Raw genomic sequence first — 13,550 nt, forward strand, 5'->3', positions numbered from 1 at the left:
ATAAAATAACATCCAAAGGACGGCTGCAGGTGTTTCATTTTATTACATAAGTGAATGGCAGACGTTCCGCAGACCATCAGTCAGAAACATGGAAAAAAAAGTTCTGCTCTTCTTAGTCCTTAGGTTGGTCAACAGCAATTCTCCGTCTCTATTTGTCCCTACTTTATGTGATTCTCTATAGTTTTGACAAAGAAGTTCAAATGGTTCAAATGGCTCTGAGCACTATGGGACTTAACATCTATGGTCATCAGTCCCTAGAACTTAGAACTACTTAAACCTAACTAACCTAAGGATATCACACAACACCCAGTCATCATGAGGAAGAGAAAATCCCTGACCCCGCCCGGAATCAAACCCGGGAACCCGGGCGTGGGAAGCGAGAACGCTACCGCACGACCACGAGCTGCGGACGACAAAGAAGTATTTGGTTCGAACGAAAATGTCTGTACAAATTTTGGTTACAGGATCATTACGTACTTAAGACGTTTTCCAACACATGGCAGAGATAGCACAGCAACCAGAGATATATGACGAAGAAACAGCCAGTCTTGATTGCAGGGTCGCATATATTACGTGTTTACCAATGACGCGTTTCGCTTGATTCAGGCAGCTCCAAATTGGCCTACACAAGAAATATACATTTCGTTACAAGTGGCATAACCAATTTTGGCACACTGAAGTAACTAGCAAGTTATTGTAACACTACTTACTGATCATTGGGTTGCGTCAGGAGAAGACGTCGAGCATACAGAATATACCAGCAAATAACTGCCCTCGTCAAATATGGAAACATTACGTGGTGCCCTATAAATAAACACAACTGAATATAGCCGAAAAAATCAGATCCGGTGATCATTTATGTGATAAGTAGATTGTTTTACACCATGAAATAGGAAGACAGATTATCTGGATGAGCATGCGACGTAGTCCAATGAATGCAAAACAGGATCAGGCCTACACAGATCAGTCACCATGCAGAGATGACCGTCGTATGATTCCTGATGTCCGGGCATGTCTGGGAACGGGAACAAGCTGAGGTGTGCGGCAAGTGTCCGCATCTCACAGCAGATGGCGTTCGTGATCAGGAAGCTACGGACTACCCTTCGACTGCCAATCATAGGCAATGGTTATATTGCCTGTGTTTGGCAGTTAAACAATAGACCGTAAGTCACAGCTCGCAAACGCCATCTGCTGTGAGATGCGAGCACTTGGCGCACAGTTGAGATTGTTCCTAAGCCCAACACTATGTTCATGGCCCAAATATGAGCAACTACACCTCCGATATCTTATGGATGGTGACAGATGTAAGTAGGCCTGATTCTGTTTTGCATTCGTTGGACTGCGTCACATGCCTCAACGAGGTAATCCGCTGTCTTCTCTTATCCTTCTCCTGTTTCATGCTGCGTAAAATAATCCTATACAAGTTTCTTTGGCACTTCGGTGCATAAATCTAATGAAAGGTACTAGGATGGAGCATCTCACACATAGATGTAAAATTTGAGCATAATATCTTCACTTTCGTCCATCTTAAACCTACGTCCTCGGTTCAAAACACCCGGTGCAGCTAGAACTAAGGTTATCTGTTCTGCAATTATCAAGTCAATATCAAGCACTTGCGGCCAAACAGACTTCATTCCTTGTTCCTGGAGATATTTGACTATATATGTTATACATGGATCATTGTCTGAAACGCAAGATTGCAATTTGAGCAATATATGACTGACATTTGTTTCTCTCAGTTGTAGGCACATTAACAATTACAGATAAGCCCTTGTCTGTGTACCGGTGGCTAATATTTATATTTCTTAATCACACACTTGGCGTCAACACTGTGTCAGTAATGTTGCAGTAACAATGGCCAGTGGTCAAAGTAGCTCTGAAAGGGAGAAATCTTTCACATAGCCTCAGAAATCGTAGTATACTGGTAATCGTAATATACCTGTGAACAAAAAACGAATCAGTGGTCTGTTTTAAGAATGAGTCAAGTAACATACATGAATAATTGAAAACACTGATGACTTTGCAGTTAAATGCTGGATTTTTCACAAACCGATTTTAAAACTTTTCGTACACAATTAGAAGTCGCAACAGGTTCACCAACTGGTGTGAAAAAAAACCGCGCTACATGGCGCCATCTGGAGTATATTGATGGAACTTTACCACTAAACAGTATATACTAAACACGCAACTGAGAGCCAGCACACAGCTGTAGAACTTTTGGTGTATGAGTGGTCAAAGTAACCACGGCGGTCAAAGTATACCCGGTTAACGGTACCTGAAGAAATATACGTTCAGAGGTTGTGCATATTTTAGAGTTTAGGTGGAGTGATTTTTAAAACTACATCGTTTCCTCCAGAGGCTTACCGTAGTACTTTTTCATCAGTACGTCCAGACCAGGAGTTAAAAAGTGCTAGTGACTAAGACGGCAAATGTGGATTCAAGTTTGACAGCAGATGTTCTTTCGTCATATTCCCGCTCACACTTGCTTCGATGATGTTTGGATGCACTGTCTTTTCTATTTCCAGTGACATACGGAATCCAAATTTTCGATTTCGTTCCGTCTGCCAATTGACCGTCACTGATAAAGCAAAATCGAGTCTGTAGCCGTGTATTGCACTGTTAAGTGACTTCCCCTTTCATGGGTAGCGTTCTGTCACAACCATTTACAGTAAAGATGTTCGTCATTATCATCAGGAGCATAATAGTTATGTGTTGGTGTTACAACAGCATCCATTTCTAACCAGTGATAGTATTTTTGTACTATGATAGATACCAGAATCATATGAATGACTGGTCTTCTATGCCAATACCATCTTCACGAAGAAGAGTTGGTCGTAATTTGATCTCAATCAGACGCAATAAATTTGGGGGTTGATGTGGTGGTGGTGGTTAGTGTTTAACGTACCGTCTTGGGAGTTGAGTACAAATCGCCGACCCATCCGACGCTACACTACACAGATATTTTCACAAAATGCAGCATTAGATACACACTGCATAGTCTCTTCTGGTCTCGACTCGCGTAGCGGAAGGGAAAGGTCGAATTCGGCGTGGCATACGCAGCGTGCTCTAATGGACGATTGCAGAGGTCTGCAGATAAACGAATATCATCTGTGTAATAAGGGAACTTTAAACGATTTCTTGCGGGAATGTGGTGTAAACGTGACTGTTCGAGTGCAAAAACTTTCCTTGTGAGTATGTTGTCGAATTCAGGCAGATTTGACTGAGAAAATTTCGGCAGTCGTGCAGCCACTGCATCAGAGAGATATCCTTCAGCGTGGCTAAAATTAGGGGAGAAAAGCCTTGTGTGCTTGAATTTTGGCAGCAAGCAGCACGCCGGCCGAAGTGGCCGAGTGGTTCTAGGCGCTACAGTCTGGAACCGCGCGCCCATTACGGTCGCAGGTTCGAATCCTGCCTCGGGCATGGATGTGTGAGCTGTCCTTAGGTTAGTTAGGTTTAAGTAGGTCTAAGTTCCAGGGGACTGATGACCTCAGAAGCTAAGTCCCATAGTGCTCAGAGCCATTTGAACCATTTTTTGAGGCAAGCAGCACAGTCATAAACTACCGATAATGACTCCCGCCTGGAACTGCTCGAACGATCTTTGCCCCAGCCGTCTATTCTTTGGACTGGATACCCTGGAATTGCCTGGGAGGTTTGCAGAGGCGAGAAATGACAGTGATGGTTGACTTCACCACGTTGTGATATCAAGAGATAGGGTGAAGACAACGAGAAAAGCAATTGTCAATGGCTTTTCTTCTTCCTAAACTTCCACTTACCAATTTTTCTGTAGTTCTTTTCCACGGAGGTGCTCCCCGTGGTAGGTGTTGTTTTGTGAACGCCGATCGTTAGTCAGTAATGAAAATTGTTAACGTGATGGATATTAATCTATTAATTAATTGGGATATAGCAGTGGTTTTTGCTAGAGAGCACTGCTCGCCCACTTCCTCGCAGTTAGGAACATCTACTGACTCCTTAAGGGGGCTCACTAAGAGGCGGGGATTTTATAATAAACGCTAGGGACATTGTAAATTTTTTTACACAAGAACACTGCATGTCTTTAATCAGACTAGAACTGTTCACGACAGCAGGATGAAAAGTAATGCCTCCGAATTTTTTGTATGGAAACTCTTAAATGTTATTATCATTCCGCCTCTGTTGCTACGGAGCCCCGAATTGCAGCGTGTAACGTGGCGGTGTGCAACGTAACCATCTCGGTGCGTGAGGAACACAGTTCTGAAATCGAGTTTCGACACAGAGCACCCTCTTCTTCAGCAAGACAATGTCAGACCACACACGAGCGGTGCGACATCCACAACAGTCCGACTGTCATCGATCATCCTCCATATAGTCCCGATGTGCCCCTGTCAGAATTTCATCATCTCGAAAAGTTAAAGAACAACTCCTAGAACTTCACTTTGATGGCGATGAAGCGGTGCAAGCCAAGATGAGCTTGTGCCTCCGTCAACAAAGGTAAACATTCTACAGTGATGTTGTCAACAAATTGGTCTCTCGTTGGTAGAAATGTGTTCGTCACCAAGGTGACTGTTGGGAAATAAACAGAACTTTTTTCTATTTAATATGCTTTAAGGGTTTTCACATAAAAAATTCGGAGGCATAACTTTTCCCCGCGGACTCAATCTCATCCAGCAGCCATAGCGGACGTAATCTAATGTGCAAAACATAACGACGAAACTAGCTTGATGTATCACTGCCAAGTAACATATCTATGTGAAACTTGGACCATCGTATTGTATTGCATAGAACTGGCGACCTAGAAATGACGGAGATGCTTCGTCCCAGCCGTAGCCCTCAGTGGTTCACAACCCCACAAAAGGCTACAGCAGTCCATTCACCCCACCGCTGCCGCTTGCGGTTCGGCCCCCAGTGCCCCCTCCCCACCCCCCACCCCCCCCACCCCCCCATCCCCCGGGAACGTCTTACACCGGACGAGTGTAACCCCAATGTTTGCGTGGTACAGTAATTATGGTTTACACGTACGTGGAGAAAGTGTTTGCGCAGCAATCGCCGACACATTGTAACTGAGGCGGAATAAGGGGAACCAGCCCGCATTCGCCGAGGCAGGTGGAACACCGCCTTAAAAACCATTCACACACTGGCCGGCACATCGGACCTCGACACTAATCAGCCGGGCGGATTCGTGCCGGGGACCGGCACGCCTTCCCGCCCGAAAAGCAGTGCGTTAGATCGCACGGCTAACCGGGCGGGGTTAACTTGGCATACATTATAATACAAATTTAACTGAAAGAGCCGTGCGGAGTGCCCGCGCGGTTAGAGGTGCTATGTCACGGATTGTGCGGCCCTCCCGCCGGAGGTTCGAGTTCTTCCTCGGGCATGGTTGTTTGTGTTGTTCGTAGCGTAAGTTAGTTTAAATAGCGTGTAAGTCTAGGGACCCATGACCTCAGCCGTTTGGTCCCTTAAGAATTCACACACGTTTGAACATTTTAACTGAAAGCATTACTCTGAAGTCACCGCGATTCATGATGGACCCTTCGACATTACAAAAGGCGGCGCATGGTTCTTAATAGGATGTGTGATCACGTTGGACGACAGTTCCAAAGATTGCTCTGAGCACTATGGGACTTAACTTCTGAGGTCATCAGTCCCCTAGAACTTAGAACTGCTTAAACCTAACCAACCTGAGGACATCACACACATCCATGCCCAAGGCAAGATTCGAACCTACGACCGTAGCGGTCGCGCGGTTCTGTAACGCCTAGAACCACTCGGCCGGCGGACGGCAGTTCATGGTCCGCCACGTGGCCTCATGCTGTCCACAAGGTTGGTAAGAAGATGTGGTAGGACGTTCCATTCCTCTGCCAGTGCTTTTCACAACTGCTGGATGGTCATTCGGTGCGTGCAGACGTGCTGCAATAAGTCTGTCCAACGCATCGCACACTTTCTCTGAATGATTGAAGTCCATAGAACAGGTAGGTCAGTCCATTCGCTGAATATCCTCTTGTTTCAAGAGCTCCCACAACTGCGCTCTTTGATTCGCTCGCTCATTGTCATCCATAAAAATGAAGTCTTGGTGGTGGTGGTAAGTTCCTATGGGACCAAACTGGTGAGGTCATCGGTCCCTAGGCTTACACACTGCTTAATCTACTTAAACTAACTTACGCTAAGGACAACACACACCCATGCCCGAGGGAGGACTCGAACCTCGGACGGGCGAGCCGTGAGAACCGTGGCAAGGCGCCTCGACTGCAAGGCTACGCCGCGTGGTTTGAAGTCTTGGCAGAGTGTACCCCATAAAAGAGGCACGTGGTGAAGGAGTACAGTGTCACAGTAGTGCTGCCTGTGAGTGCATTGTGTTTAAAGATCTGGAGGTCAGTACGCCTATGTAACCATATGGCTCCCCATACCACAACATCGGGGAAACCAAAAACATCATTTTCGACAATGCTGGACGTATCGTTTTATTCAGAGAGGTGGCAATACGCAGTGCATCCAAGAACATTGTCGAACCCGATAGTTTTTGTCATCTAAGTTCTATGGCGAGAGGAGCCATAATGCTGAATTGGCGTTTCGGACCTCCAAATATTTGAGCACGGTACACTCATTGGTTATCGTTATTCTGACACTGCACTCCTGTCCCATATGCGTCTTTTCAGGGGCGCATTCGGCCACGAGTTCATTTGTATGGAAGGCAACACACAAAGCATAGAACAGAGCATTTGGAGGAGCTCTTGGAACGAGAGGATATTGGGCGAATGGAGTGACCTTTCCGCTCCCCCAACTTAAATTCCATTGTAGGATGCGGTGGGGACACGTAGTGCATTACCTCCATCAGTTATCAACGGCGTCGGTGGAGAAACTCCTTCCCAACCTCGTGGCCAACATGCCAACATGTAGTAGAGCATGGATTGCCGTCGGTAATGATCACACTCTATTAATAACCACGTCCCGCCTTTTGTAATAAATCACGATGACTTCAATGTAGTTTTTGTTGTCGTTGTTCTGGTCTTCAGTCCTGAGACTGGTTTGATGCAGCTCTCCATGCTACTTGCTACTCTATCCTGTGCAAGCTTCTTCATCTCCCAGTACCTACTGCAGCCTACATCCTTCTGAATCTGCTTAGTGTATTCATCCCTCTACGATTTTTACCCTCCACGTTGCCCTCCATTACTAAATTGGTGCTCCCTTGATGCCTCAGAAAACGTCCTACCAACCGGCCCCTTCTTCTTGTCAAGTTGTGCCACAAACTCCTCTTCTCTCCAATTCTGTTCAATATCTCCTCATCAGTTATGTGATCTACCCATCTAATCTTCAGCATTCTTCTGTAGCACCACATTTCGAAAGCTTCTATTCTCTTCTTGTCTAAACTATTTATCGACCATGTTTCACTTCCATACATGGCGACACTCCATACAAATACTTTAAGAAACGAGTTCCTGACAAATCTATACTCGATGTTAACAAATTTCTCTTCTTCAGAAACGCTTTCTTTGCCATTGCAAGTCTACACTTTATATCCTCTCTATTTCGACCATCATCAGTTATTTTGCTCCCCAAATAGCAAAACTCATTTACTACTTTAAGTGTCTCATTTCCTATTCTAATACCCTCAGCATCACCCGACTTAATTCGACTACAATCCATTATCCTCGTTTTGCTTTTGTTGATGATCATCTTGTACCCTCCTTTCAAGACACTGTCCATTCCGTTCAACTGCTCTTGCAAGTCCGTTGCTGTCTCTGACAGAATTACAATGTCATCGGCGAACCTCAAAGTTTTTATTTCTTCTTCATGGATTTTAATGCCTTGTTACTGTCTTCAAATAAAACAGTCATCCTGTCTGTTTCATTGCGTATTTCTTTCAGTTATCTTCTGTGCTATACATTAGTAGTTATTTCTACGTTTGCTCCAAGTTTCGTTGAGCTACATTACTTCTCGTCCGCCGTTCGTGGTCTCGCTGTAGCGTTCTCGCTTCCCGAGCACGGGGTCCCAGGTTCGATTCCCGGTAGGGTCAGGGATTTTCACCTCCCCCAGTATGATTGGGCGTTTTTGTGTCGTCTTCATCATGATTATTCATCCTCATTAGGCAAAGCGCCTCCATTAGGACCTTGCCTAGTACGGCGGTGCGGGTCTCCCGCGTCGTTCTGTTACGCTCTGTCAATTTCCATTTCCATATTACTTGGCAGTGACACATCATGCGAAAACTACTTTGCACCAGCGTAATATCGAGGGGATGCCACACGAAACCTTTCCAATGCTCTCTTGGTAGTACTTCCATTTCCTAAATCGCAGTACTGATGGAGTGCACTGGTTCCACAGCAGTCACTCTCCTGCCTCACGTGTCGCCTCTCTCTTCAAAGCTCACGACGTTACCGGATAATAACGAGTAGGTCAACAGTTTAACAGATAGTGCCGACAAGCAGCTGATATCTTTCGCGGGCCATGTTATCAGCCAACGGACTCTTCTGTTTACTTGTAAAACTGGTGTGAACCGCACGGTTTGTTTGTTATGTACGTCTACCGTCCTTTGCTAGAGATCACACGCTGCCTTAACGTGACGCGACACCAACACATCCGAAACTGAATTCTGGCACGGTTTTATTATCGCCTCTCCTTCAACACAACACATCACCTTTGCTATACTATTCTCCACGGAATTCAATAGCGCTGATAACGAAAATGCTTCAGCAGACTCCTTTGCTTTTAACCCACTGTACGTTACACCACTCCACGGTCTTAACGTAGGGGTTGAAATACGTGTGTGAAGATACGCTGATGGAAAAAAAAATGCAATACGAGGAAGGAATTGTGCGACATAAACGGAAGGTGTTAGTCTACATCTGAAAAATGACGTCTAAAAATGGTTCAAATGGCGCTGAGCACTATAGGATTTAACTTCCGAGGTCATCAGTCCCCTAGAACTTAGAACTACTTAAACCTAACTAACCTAAGGACATCACACACATCCATGCCCGAAGCAGGATTCGAACCTGCACGGGCCTGCGAACAGCGAGCACTGTATCTCCTCCATCGACTCAGGGGATAAGTGTGGGGAGCCGTGTGAAGAAGTGTAGCGCCTAGAACTGCTCGGGCACACCGGCCGGCGGTAATGCCTATTCAGATTTCTCGCCCGTCACATAAAAGCGGCGTTAGTAGCGCGCCACTATGAGGATTCAGATCCATTCGTTACCTTTCAGATTGGACGTGGTGAACTGATGTTAGTCAATAATGCCTTAAAGGTAGCAAAGACGCAAGACGCCATTATCAACACTTCACTGAGTTTGAACGAGGGCTATGAGAAGCTGTAAGTTCCTTCTGCGATATTGCAGAAACACTTGGCAGGAATGTAGCCACTGTACGTGATTGCTGGCAGCGGTGGTCACGAGAATGTAAGGTGGAAGAAGATCAGGCTCCAGACGATCACGGGACACTATCGAGAACAAAGACCATCGCATTCGTCATATGCATCGTACTGCTCCTGAATCGGTTACTTCAAGGTTACTTCAAGAACAGCTCCAAGCCAGATGCCCTGTAGCGTGAATTCCACTATACCCACACCTCCACCATTTGCGAGTTCAGTTGTGTCAAGCGAGAAGTTACTGGAGGTCAGGGTAAAGTTGAGTTTTCTGATGAAAGCTGGTTCTGCTTTGGTGACAGTGGTGTCCGTGTGTTGGTTCGGAGGCCGGTTGAGGGCCTGCAACCAACCCGCCTGCATGCTGACATATTGGACCTACACCTAGAGTTATCGTCTGGGGTGTGATTTCGTATGACAACAGGATCTTTCTCGAGTTTACCTCACGCAGCGTGACTGCAATTTTGTACGTCAGTCTGGTGATTCGACCTGTTGCGCTGCCATACATGAACAACGTTCGATGGGGTGTTTTTCAACAGCATGACTGTCGCCCACACAGCTCTGTTGTAACCAAAGATGCTCTACAAAGCATCGACGTGTTGCGTTGGCCTGCTGGATCACCAGATCTGTCTGCAATCGAGCACATATGGAACATCATCGGACGATAACTCGGGGGTTATCCATGAACAGTATTAGCCCCCCCCTGTACTGACTGACCAAGTGCAACAGGCATGAAACTCCAGCCCACAAACTGACATCCGGCAGTTGTACAACTCAGCACATGGACGTTTGCGTTCTTGTGCTCAACATTCTGGCTGTTGCGCCGGTTATTAATGTACCACATTTAACATTTGCTATCGCTTATCTAGTACTTACATTAACTTTGAACTTGCAATGTTAATCACTTAAATATGTTAGCTAGACAAACGCATTCCCGAAATTTCATTACTCTATGTTAATTGTGTTTGGTGTCGCGACTTTTTTTCTAATTAGTGTACATTCATTACGCTAGGAACATGAATTACGACAAGTGATACAGTTTGGTGTTATTACAGTTACTGAAGAGGTGTATGTTCTGATCAAAGGGAGAAAGCGTAATACCATAAAACAATATTAGTACGTTGAAAGTAGGTTACTTCTGACCCGTAGCTGGTAACTGTAAGGTACCTTGGCATTTAAGATGAGACATTACATCCGAGAAAGATATAAGCAGGTCTTACAGTGAATAATATTAAGAGTATAACATGAACTATAGAAATGGGATTCTTTAGTGAAAGAATAAAGACGATTCATCTAGCAATTACATCAGGTCTTCGTAACGATTATTTTTACCATCCGTTGCTAGCTACAGGTTCAATAACCAGAAAACCAGCTTCACAATGTCATCTTAGATTACCGTTGACTGAATCAATAACTATATCAAATTTCAAGTACAAATGTCTTCGCTGAGACTGTTAGAAACACATAATTCAAGATTACATCTAGTAGCTTTCATTATTAATTAAAACAAGAGCTTACAACAACTAAGCAAGTACTTAATCATTTCATATTAACTTTACCTGTCGTAATACAACAGAAAACGCACAATTTGTTTAAATTTCCTATTCTCTGTTGTCCTTAAGGAATATACGAAATGTTGCGACTTTTATAATTGTAACTAATGGTAAATGAACAAGATTTTATTTCAGCCATAAACTATTACGGAATTAGAATAATGTATTAATACCTTCAGCTGCTGACGGGCGTTGATTTATAGCAACGGGGACAGATGGAAATGTGTGCAACAACCGGGACTCCAACTCGGGATATCCTGCTTACATGGCAGACGCTCTATCCATCTCAGCCACCGAAGGCGCAGAGGATAGTGCTACTGCAGGGACTATCTCGCGCAAGCCTCCCGCGCGACCCACATTCTCACCTTATATGTCCACAACCTACATTCGTAGTGTCCCTACCCAACATACTCCTTTCTCGTGGAAGACATTCTTACACATATTACCCGAACTCTTACGGGACTTGGTAAGTATGTCTTCCACGAGTAATGACTATGTTGGGTAGGGACACTACAAACGCAGTGTGTGGACATGTAAGGTGAGAATGTGGGTCTCGCGGGATGCGAGGGCGAGATAGTGCCTGCAGTCGCACTATCCTCTGTGCCCTCAGTGGCTCAGATGAATAGAGCGTCTGCTTTGTGAGCAGCCCCGGGTTCGAGTCCCGATCGGGGCACACACTTTCACCTGTCCCCGTTGACATATATCAATGGCCTTCAGCAGCTGAATGTTAATTCTAAATAATTCTAGTTGGCTGCAGGTCACCAATGGTGTCTGTTCTTTCGGACATTTGCGAAAGAACAGACACCATATCCATATAAGTATGTAAACTACTACTGTCTAAACTGAAACGACAAGTTTTGGCGGCAGGCCTTTGCTTCTAGTCAGAGAAGCTGGACTAACTACAGGGCGAAAGTCGTCAGCAAGTAGACGATCGACAATCCCAGACATGGTCAGTGTGAGACAAATTTGAATATTCAGCTCAGATAAGGAGCAGAAAGAGAATAATTCTTGATCATTCCCTACAAATCGCTGACGAGCGTAGCCGCTTATTTTTATAAGGTTTACAATGTGAATATGTAAAGGTTTTTTAAATTACCGCTATCAGTCACAAACTTTGTCAAATATAGTATTACTTTTTTATTTAGCGACACGCTTCGAGGGTTAAACCTCATCTTCAGGCTAAATGGCATTACAAAAACAACTTTACAATAAGGTCATACTGATATTACATAGACTTTTCCTAAATGCTGTGGTCATCCTGTGGAAGAAGAGAAAACTTAGTAAGAGGCAATGTCACTAGATTTTCTCTTCTTCCATAGGTTGACTACAGCATTTACGAAAAGACTATGTAATATCAGTATGACCTTATTGTAAAGTTGTTTTTGTAATGCCATTTAGCCTGAAGATGAGGTTTAACCCTCGAAACATGTCGCTAAATAAACAAGTAATACAATAGTTGACAAAGTTTGTGACTGGTAGCGGTAATTTAGAAAAACCCGTACACATTTCTTGAGACAGTCACAGTCGAAAAATAGTCAAAATGGCTTCAAATTCTCTTAACAATGCGAAACTCCTACGATCACTTCTTGATACCTGATGTCTTCTTCCGTACACCCGCGGGCTCCTCCTGAATGAGACGAACAATGCACTTCTAGACACGGTATTGATCTCTACAGCGACTCAAGTTCAAATGTTCAAACCTAAATTATCCTAAGAACAAACACACACACTCCATGCCCGAGAGAGGACTCGAACCTCCGCCGGGACCAGCTGCACAGTCCACGACTGCAGCGCCTGAGACCGCTCGGCTAATCCCGCGCCGTGCGACTCGAGTGAGCCCGACCATAACTTCTTGGACAATCGATGCACAGTTCACCAAGAAAGACAATTTGCTTCCATCAACGAACCACTGTTTTACTAAGGCGCCTACTGGAGTCCGACGTGTCCTTGGTATTCCACAAAGTCCAAAACATTCCCGCCAAACACTTAACTCAAGCACTAGGCCTCAAATCTTTTTTTCCTGGTTTTTATCACGCATCTTCACGTGGTCGGCATGGTAATTTGGATTTGGAAATGTCAGTAGTATAAGGTGACCACATGCCCTTCAAGTAACCACCCCTTTTCCCTACTTGACGACGTGACAGTCATTTCCAACAAACCAGGAATTTTCGGAATCGTCGCGCCAGTCATTTTTTCGACGATGTGAAAATCGTAGCGATGTTCGTGGCGTTTACTTTTTCGCTCCTGTTTTAATCCATACTTACTAATCTACTGCACTTCCCTTTTTCTTCTTTTTGTTTTACCTTTATCCCATATCTACATGGGGTCTGCATGTTTATTATAGGATTTGGCATCGTAATGTTAGAGGGTGGCCGAGTGGCTCCTCTGTCGCCACCCTTCATGCCCAGGGACGGAATTTGTGTACCGTGACTATCTGCATATAGCGTTATCTATGAGGAAGTATGTGAACGTTTTCTAAATGTCTGTGAATCGTGTAACTCGGGCAGGAAATGGGTACCAGCCCAGTGTTCACCAAGTAGGATGTGGGAAACCACCTAAAATTTTTTGCAAGCTGGCCGACACTCCGGCCTGCGTCATTAAATCGCCGCGCGGGTCCGATGCCGGAAGCGGCGTGCTAACACGCTCTTAGTAGGATAAAAGATAAGTCATGC

General features: G+C 44.9%; 1 long non-coding RNA gene across 1 annotated transcript in view; it reads right to left on the reverse strand.

Annotated features, from left to right (window-relative positions):
* Positions 1–574: 574 nt before the first annotated feature.
* The window catches only part of LOC126355164 (uncharacterized), a 108,442-nt gene continuing 95,466 nt past the window's right edge, over positions 575–13,550 (reverse strand). Inside the window, exons 2-3 of the long non-coding RNA XR_007565469.1 lie at positions 711–804; positions 575–622 (exon numbers count right to left, since the gene is read on the reverse strand). This is a non-coding gene — a long non-coding RNA (uncharacterized LOC126355164). The remainder of the gene's footprint in view (positions 623–710; positions 805–13,550) is intronic.

This window comes from Schistocerca gregaria, chromosome 3 (assembly GCF_023897955.1).
Source record: "Schistocerca gregaria isolate iqSchGreg1 chromosome 3, iqSchGreg1.2, whole genome shotgun sequence".
Lineage (NCBI taxonomy): Eukaryota > Metazoa > Arthropoda > Insecta > Orthoptera > Acrididae > Schistocerca > Schistocerca gregaria.